Source organism: Alosa pseudoharengus, unplaced genomic scaffold (genome assembly GCF_046254945.1).
Source record: "Alosa pseudoharengus isolate Yale_2024_CS ecotype anadromous, Long Island Sound unplaced genomic scaffold, YU_APseudo_1.1 YU_APseudo_1.1_scf_24, whole genome shotgun sequence".
NCBI lineage: Eukaryota > Metazoa > Chordata > Actinopteri > Clupeiformes > Clupeidae > Alosa > Alosa pseudoharengus.
Window position 1 is genome coordinate 11,690,758 of NW_027468689.1, and position 8,440 is coordinate 11,699,197.

Below are 8,440 nucleotides of genomic sequence, written 5' to 3' on the forward strand. Positions count from 1 at the left end.
TCCTGTTGTAGGCTACAAACAGTACATCTGTACATGTAGGCCCTATGCTATGGCCTTATAAACAGCGGATCTGTGTTCAAAAGAGTTCAAAGAATCCACACATATTTAGGCTAGCCTACTGTGGTAAACGTCAATCGAGGGTGCAGTGATGACGGATCAACATCGGATTTTGACATTTACTCAATAAAGTTATAGGCTAATGTTAATTGGCAGAAAGATTGAACATGGTTTGCTACATCTATACGACAATATACTTCAGCTAGCTAGCGACAGTTACAACTAGTTAAGCAAGGAGATGGTTAACCCAATTCTCTTTGGTGCCAATATTTTGACCCTTTGATGCATCGTTTATTGTCCTCAAACTACTGTTAGGGCCTATACTTAAAAAAAAAAAATTTAAATTCCTGTCGGCTCAGTCGACATGAAATTAAAATATCATTGACACACCTCGAGTTTAAGGCTACGTTTATACGGTGACGATGAAAAGAGAAGACGCAGAAGTGGCGTCTCGTCTATGATAAGACGCAAGAGTATGTGATATTCGATGGGATATGCATTCCAGACCGCTGGGTGGTGGTGTGATAGAACCCTGGTACGTCACGCGCAGACATTCTAATTTGACAGTTTAGCCAGAGAGGTAGGCTAATCAAGGATCTTTGGTTTAGCCGTTTAGACGGAGACGCAACCCGGGTCGTCTTCAAAATTCTACACTCTGGAAGGAGTCTTCAGATTTTTGCGTCTTCAAGCCCCGATGTGTAAACGAAAGGCACTTATGATAAAATATTTTGTTGTCTTCCTTCGCAATCGTTCTCGTATAGACCCTTTCAAGAGAGATCCATTATCAGCATCATAGTTGGCCCCACAAGACTTCCTTTTTAACATTCCATATTTTATCTTAATGCAGAGGAAGTAGATTGGGGCCCAAATAGAACATTCAAGCATTGTTTTTGTTTTTATTGTTGGCCCCTAAACTATAATCAGTGTTGCCACAGTTACCTTGAAAAAGTAATCTGATTACTGATTACTGATTACTCCTTTAAAAAGTAACTTAGTTACTTTACTGATTACTTGATTTTAAAAGTAACTAAGTTAGATTACAAGTTACTTTATTAGTTACTTTCAGCAGCTGCCGACAACACCCCCAATAAAAATGATAACGGTTTTGTCAATACTCAATATAGGAAGTGCATTTTAACAGCAATGTATAGTAGACATCCAAACCTAACCTACTTAGATACTGAAATTCAGATGTTTGTTCAATAATGTCTAAGTACACCAAATAAGGAAGGCCTATTGATAGAAACTGTTATAGTAAAATATGTAGATTTTTTTTCATGTAGCCTTGGCAACTAGCCAACTTGTAGCCTAGCCTATAGGCCTGAATAATATGCAAATGAAATTACACTTGTTAAACTCACCTCAACAAGTCTTTTGCAATCATTTAACCCGCCGTGAGCAATGCTAAAGTTGCTGTTACAAACAGTGCAGTGTGCAAGATTATCATTATGTTTTAATCTTTTGAGACAATTGGGTACACTTTTATGTAGTCTGATGTGAAATGGGTCTTAAATCTTCCTTTTTGAGGGGCACTGACGCTGCCATGACGCTTCTGTTCCTAGATACACTGAACTGATTAATTATGTTTGGGAGAAAAGAGATATAAGCACTTACACTGAAAACGGATTGGTTAATTTAGCAAAACAGACCAGGATGCTCTCTGTCTTGGATGCGCTTCAGGCACAAACGCACCCCTCCTCTCTCTCTCCCTCTCCGTTGTGTGCGCATTAAGCTATGCACACGCGATTTGAAGCAAAGATTCTAGAATCTTTGATTTGAAGTCCGGTCTGGCTTGCGTGCTCTTGTTCGCTCTAGGTTCCGGGAGATTTTATGTAATTTGCGGGCGTCAGGAAGCCGCTATCAATATGTGGGAGACTCCCAAAACTTCGGGAGACTTGGGATGTCTAGCTAGACAGCACTTTGTCGCCAGCACAGAATGTACAATGTACCTTAATGTTGTCATGTTTAACTGACACAAACTCAAAGTAATCACTGATGAAATGTGCATCTCTCTCTCTCCCTCCATTGTTGTTTACGTTTGTGTCGCTGTGTCGTGAATTGTCCTCATGCTGAAAACGTGAGCATAGCCTCTAGGCCTACATGACATTAATACCCAAGACAAGAAGAAAGCAAAGAATATATCTTTTTATTAAGGAACATGACAAAAATAGTAACGCACAGTAACTTAGATAAGTAACTTTAATCTGATTACTGGTTTGTAAATAGTAGCGCGTTAGATTACTCGTTACTGAAAAAAGTGGTAAAAATAGACTAACGCGTTACTAAGTAACGCGTTACTGGCATCACTGACTATAATCTACGACATGGGTCGGCAACAGGCGGCCAAAGCTGCCGCCACTGATATTGTTTGGCCCAGTCAAATTATTCTGGCAGTCCAATTTTTTTTTTATCTTTTATTTTACGATATCGATTTACAAATAGCCTATTCACCAATCAGACTGTGAGTTGGTGCTTAATCAAATATGAGAAAGAACACCAGAATGCACTGGATCCTGCTAGCTGTGCATAGACCTCGGCCAGCGCCTTTGTGCTTGTTTGGAGCAAATAGCTGCGTTTTGTAGTGTGGTATAATATTATTTATTGTGACAGTGTTTCATATCCTACACAGGTTTTGCATTTGTGAAACTGGGTAAGATGAACGCAAATTTTTCTTTCCATTCCTGTTTATAGGCCCAGCTATTTTTCTCCCAGCTCCAACTCCTTTAGCTCGCTTCTCACTCTGCATGCTAATCTTGTAAGCAAACAATAAACATTGTAACATTGTCAGGAGATAGGTCAACCAAGTAGCTTATTTAAGAATAAAAGATAAACTTTATCCAAAGAAGTTTTCCATGTTTGGAACATTTGGAATTAAAAAAAAAGGGTTTTATTTAATACATTTTCCGTTGGTATCAGATCATTTATAGCCTAACATAATGGTGATGAACACTGTTCGGTAGGGCCCCCTTGAAATTTTTGCTTGGGGCCCCCACAGACTCTAGAATCGCCTCTGGGTGATGGTTTAGGTCGTTGGGCGTGAGGTGGTGATGGTTTAGGTCGTTGGGTGTCACCAGGATGCAGAGCTGGGGAGGCTGGGAGGTGGGGATAGGGCAGGCACGCAAACAAGAGCAGTGCCTGAGTCTGCAGGGGGTGGTGGACAGACCACTCCCATTGGAGCTGGAGCAGGGCAGTCAAACCTGTTGTAGATTATGTTTATAAACTCCTGGTATGTCCTACTGTAATCAATTGACGACATTGTATTAAATGTGCAGTATACGTATATATACTCTTTTGATCCCGTGAGTGGTCTTTGCATTTAACCCAATCCGTGAATTAGTGAAACACACAGTGAGGTGAAGCACACACTAATCCCGGCGCATTGAGCTGCCTGCAACAACAGCGGCGCTCGGAGAGCAGTGAGGGGTTAGGTGCCTTGCTCAAGGGCACTTCAGCCGTGCCTACTGGTCGGGGTTCGAACCGGCAACCCTCTGGTTACAAGTCCAAAGCGCTAACCAGTAGGCCACGGCTGCCCACCAGAAACACAACAAAACAAAAAAGTGTTTGCAAATATGTCAACATATTTTCCTTCCAAGGAAATGTGACGCCTTGTTGGCATGCTCTGTTGGTATGCTTACCTAAGGTGGCCATCTTGTTTCACTCTAAACTAGACATGTCTGCTCATGCAGTGAGTCATCATACTCCCACACTACCACACCCCCTCTAAAATGACAACAGTCTAGGCGGGTCTGCATTCTCCCAGGTCCTCTCCAGTTGCCTCATAGTATGTATAGTATGTAAAGAGACCTTGGGTTTTAGAAAGGCGCTATATAAAATAAACTTATTATTATTATAAGTGGAACTTCAGGATGCCTCAAGCTTGATAATAAAAACATGCAAAGCTATACTGAACTGATTTAACTATCTGTTTGAGACCCACATTACTTTATGCCTCACAGAAATGCTGTTTGCGTGCTGAAACTTGTACGATCTCGTGGCACATGCATGACCTGGAGGACTAGTGAGTAATGGTGTTATGGATGACTACATGGAAATGTATTTTCTGTGTGAAGGCTGGTTAGAGGGGCAAATTAATTCAATTCCCCTGAGGTTATGTTAAAGACGATTTGTGTTGGACAAGCATAAATGGTCCATGAAAAGTATAGCAAGTGGTCCAATAAAATCCTTAATTATCCCAGGAGCTGCACGGCCACAGTAACATTAGAACATGGTTACATTCAAAAGAAGGTTACAGGAACCATTAATCAACAAACAAGTATAAGCTCAGAAAAATGTATAGTCTGTGAGCTTATTATGTTTTGGACCAGACGAGACCATCATGCATCATCTTGCATATCTCAGTCTTGGCTGTGATATTAGTTAATGAATACAGATAACAGTAGCTCATGTATTGTCCTCATGCGTACACTGTGTGCAAAATTATTAGGCAAGTTGTATTCCTGAGGATTTATTGTATCGTTGAACAAACAGTTTTCCCAGTCAATCAAAAATGTTAATACACCTCAAATCTGAATATTTAACAAAGGAAAAGTGAGTTTTGGCTTCATCAGGAAAATATCTATGTGTGCAGAATTATTACGTAACTATTAGTGTGCAGAATTGTTATGCAACTAAATGAAAAGCTAAAATGTTCCCATCTCACTTGTTTATTTTCATTTCTAAGAATAATACATAAACAACTCAAAATGTACAAATACACACTTCTGACATTTCAAAAAATATTCAGTGACCAATATAGCCACCGTTCTTTTCAGTAACGAGTCATGAGCCTTCCATCCATGGAGTCTGTTAGTTTTCTTATCTGTTGATGATAAACTTTTTGCACAGCATCAACCACAGCCTCCCAAATGCTGTTCAGAGAGGTGTATTGTCTTCCCTCACTGTAAATCTCACATTTAAGAAGGGCCCACAAGTTCTCAATGGGGTTTAGGTCAGGTGAAGAAGGGGGCCACATCATTATTCTGTCATTTTCAAGGCCTTTGCTGGCTAGCCATGCAGTGGAGTACTTGGATGTGTGATGGAGCATTGCCCTGCATAAAAATCATGGCTTTCTTGAAGGATGTAGATTTTTTCCTGTACCACTGCTTGAAGAAAGGATCTTCTAAAAACTGGCAGTAGTTTTGGGAGTTGATTTTAAGTCCATTTCCAACCCTAAAAGGTCCAACTAGCTCATCCTTAATAATAGCAGCCCATACCAGTACCCCGCCTCCACCTTGCTGGCGTCTGACTTGAAGTGGAGCTCTGTGCCTATTAGTGATCCAGCCAGGGGCCCATCCATCTGGTCCATCAAGAGTCACTCTCATTTCATCTGTCCATAAAACCTTTGAAAAATCTGTCTTCAGATATTTATTGGCCCAGGCTTGACGTTTCAACTTATAAGTCTTGTTAAGTGGTGGTCGTGTTTCAGCCTTTCTTACCTGGGCCATGTCTCTGAGCACTGAACACCTTGTACTTCTGGACACTCCAGGTAGGTTGCATTTCTGGAATATGGCAGCACTGGAGGTTAATGGGTTCCTGGTAACTTCACGTTTAATTCTTCTCAAGTCTCTAGCAGTTAATCTGCATATTTTTTTCTCCACACATTTCTTGCGACCCTGTTGACTATTTGCAATGAAACGTTTGATTGTTCGGTGATCACGCCTCAATATCTTTGCTACTTCAAGAGTGCTGCGTCCCTCTGAAAGGCATTTTACTATTTTTGACTTTTCAGAGTCAGTTAACTCTCTTTTTTGGCCCATTTTGTCTGAGGTAAAGAAGCTGCCTAATAATTATGCACACCTTGATGTTGATCACTATAGGCCACTCCCTCCCTCATTACACAAATACACATCACCTGATAATGCTTAAATCCAATTAGCATTCAAGTTTATATAGCTTGGAGTTGGAAAATGTCCATGAAAATGGCAATAAGGTCAAAATACTCATCATGGATCATGCATGTCAAACTCTAGACTTCTCAGACAGGTCATGTGCTGCTTTCATCCTTGTGATTCCTTTGTCCTGAGAGTGTAGGTGAGTGGAGAGTTTGAGAAGTGGGTGTGGCTTTACTCCATTCCCATTCTACGTGGCTTATTGAGTTAACATGCTACTACCAGTGAGGGCATTTTGGGCCTCACACGCATCTTGTGTTCTCTGTATGAAATTAGTACTAGGATGGCTTTTTTATACCTTCTGCACATTCCCATGCAGTGTCAATAAAGTATGGAAGTGGTACTAGGATGGCTTTCTATACCTTTTGCACATTCCTATGTCAAAAAAGTGTGGAAGAGTGAGTCAGAGTGGCCACCCTGAGTGCATCTCTGATGAGACCCTGTATGCACATGGCTGTCTTGACTTTATGATTGTAACCTGTGATTTGTCTGTGTCTGTGTGATGGGGAGGGGGAGGGGGAGGGCAGAGAGAAGCAGAGAGTGTTTTAGAGGTGGCTCCCTGCTCAGGTGTGGAGTAAGGCGGGGCTGGTAAAAATTAATCCTTCCTGTCTGCTGCTATTCAGACTGGCCCTCGCTCCATTCTTGCTCCTTTCTCTTTTGTTCTGGTGCTCATTTCGTAAGGCACAACCACGTATTCCCTTCACCTGGACGCCGTCCCCTCCAATTCCAAGAAGTCTCTCTCTTGATCTTTCTGAGATATCTGCTGCTATACCACTGCGGGTAAGTACATATTTGTGAGAGATGTCTGTCCATCTGAATGCCCTTTGTGGATATCTGTCCATAGGTGACTACTCTAGCAGAACCAGATGGGCCACATATTTATCAGTTATATGTATTGACTGCCCTGAGTCAGTCAGGCGTTGCACTGTGGGAATATTCTCAGCCTTTTCATTTGGGATTTTAACTGATGGCATTTGCTTTGCTCTATCGACAAGCGTGTTTATGGTTAGTGACACGTTTGCTCTTTTGATAATCCACACTGTTCCTCATATAATACCGAAAATAAATGTGGACCTTGAAATGGATCTTTACCTGTTCATAATGAAATCTAGATGCTTTGTACAGTATAATTGTTGTTTGTTCAGTAGACTGCCCATTTTCCTTTGAACTTGGAAGCACTTCAACATTAATTCCAGCATACATATACAGTTGGTTGAATACATCACCAAGTCATCTATTTCAGATATTGATTTTATCCTTTCCTTAGTGGAACCCACAGTACTAAATCTGTATTGTGTTAACAAAAGAGGAACATATGTGAATTTCACTTCACGGGGAAACTAACTACTGTTGGAGGAAATGCTGATGTTGTTGCCATCAGGTTATATGAGACTTCTCATTTGCTTCTCATGCTTTGTCCTGGTATTTTCCCTTCTTCTCCCCCACAAGACTTCCTGCCTGTCCGGTCTTGCCCTGTTGTGTTTGTCTAGATCTCCGCACCAGCTCTGCATGACCATGTCCACGACCCTACCCCCGTCCAGCTTCACCACAGCCTCTCTGCAGAGAGAGGGTCGGTTTTGGTTGGACGTCACGCTTCAGACTTGCGAGAACCTCAGGTGTAACGGAAACGGGGTGTGCGTGACCCGCGACGCGGCCGAGGGCTGCGATTGTCGCCTGGGCTACACGGGCCAGTTCTGCCGGGACACGGTGAACGAGGCCGTCTCAGTATCGCTCTTGCTCGGGGTCCTGGCTGTCATCTTTGGGGTCATCGCCGCCGCCTTCATCTTCGCCAAACTCCGGCAGAAAAGAAAAGCACAGCTCAGGTAACGTGTCTGACGTCACAGTGGAATATATGAAGCTGTGACGTTCCTTTGGGCGACAAGTGGGGTGTCGGAGGTGTTTTCTTTTTTTTTTTTGGGGGGGGGGGGGGTTATGCCTTTAATCTGACGGGACAGTGAAGAGGCTGACAGGAAGTGGGTGGGAGTAAGAGACGGGGAGGGATCGGGAAATGACCCGGGCCGGACTCAAACCCAGGTCGCAGTGGGCACGTGGACCCACTGCGTCCCCCCTGAAGTGCTTTCTGTTTGGCAGCCAGCTGAAATGAGACATTTTGGCTTCAACATGATGGCTGCTGTCCATGTGATGTAAATCCATGAAGCAAAACATAGTTTACGCAAGCCATATACTGTTTCACAACAACGGCAGGAGTAAGACTGAACTACCCTCCTTAAACCTGTTCAACATGTTTTCTGTGGTAAGACCATAAAGGCTTGGGATTGCATTCAGTATAATATTCAGAAAATGCCTTGATGACCAATTCATTGCCAGAAGTTGTTTATTACTTCCACAACTCAAATCATTGTTGGTGACTTGTTTTCTCAGCTTATAACATATTCAGAATAATGATTTGGAAAATAATTATTTCAGCCCAGAGGTTTGCAGGCAAGTGTAGATAATCAACTTTGTGTGTGTGTGTGTTGGGGGGGGGGGGGGGG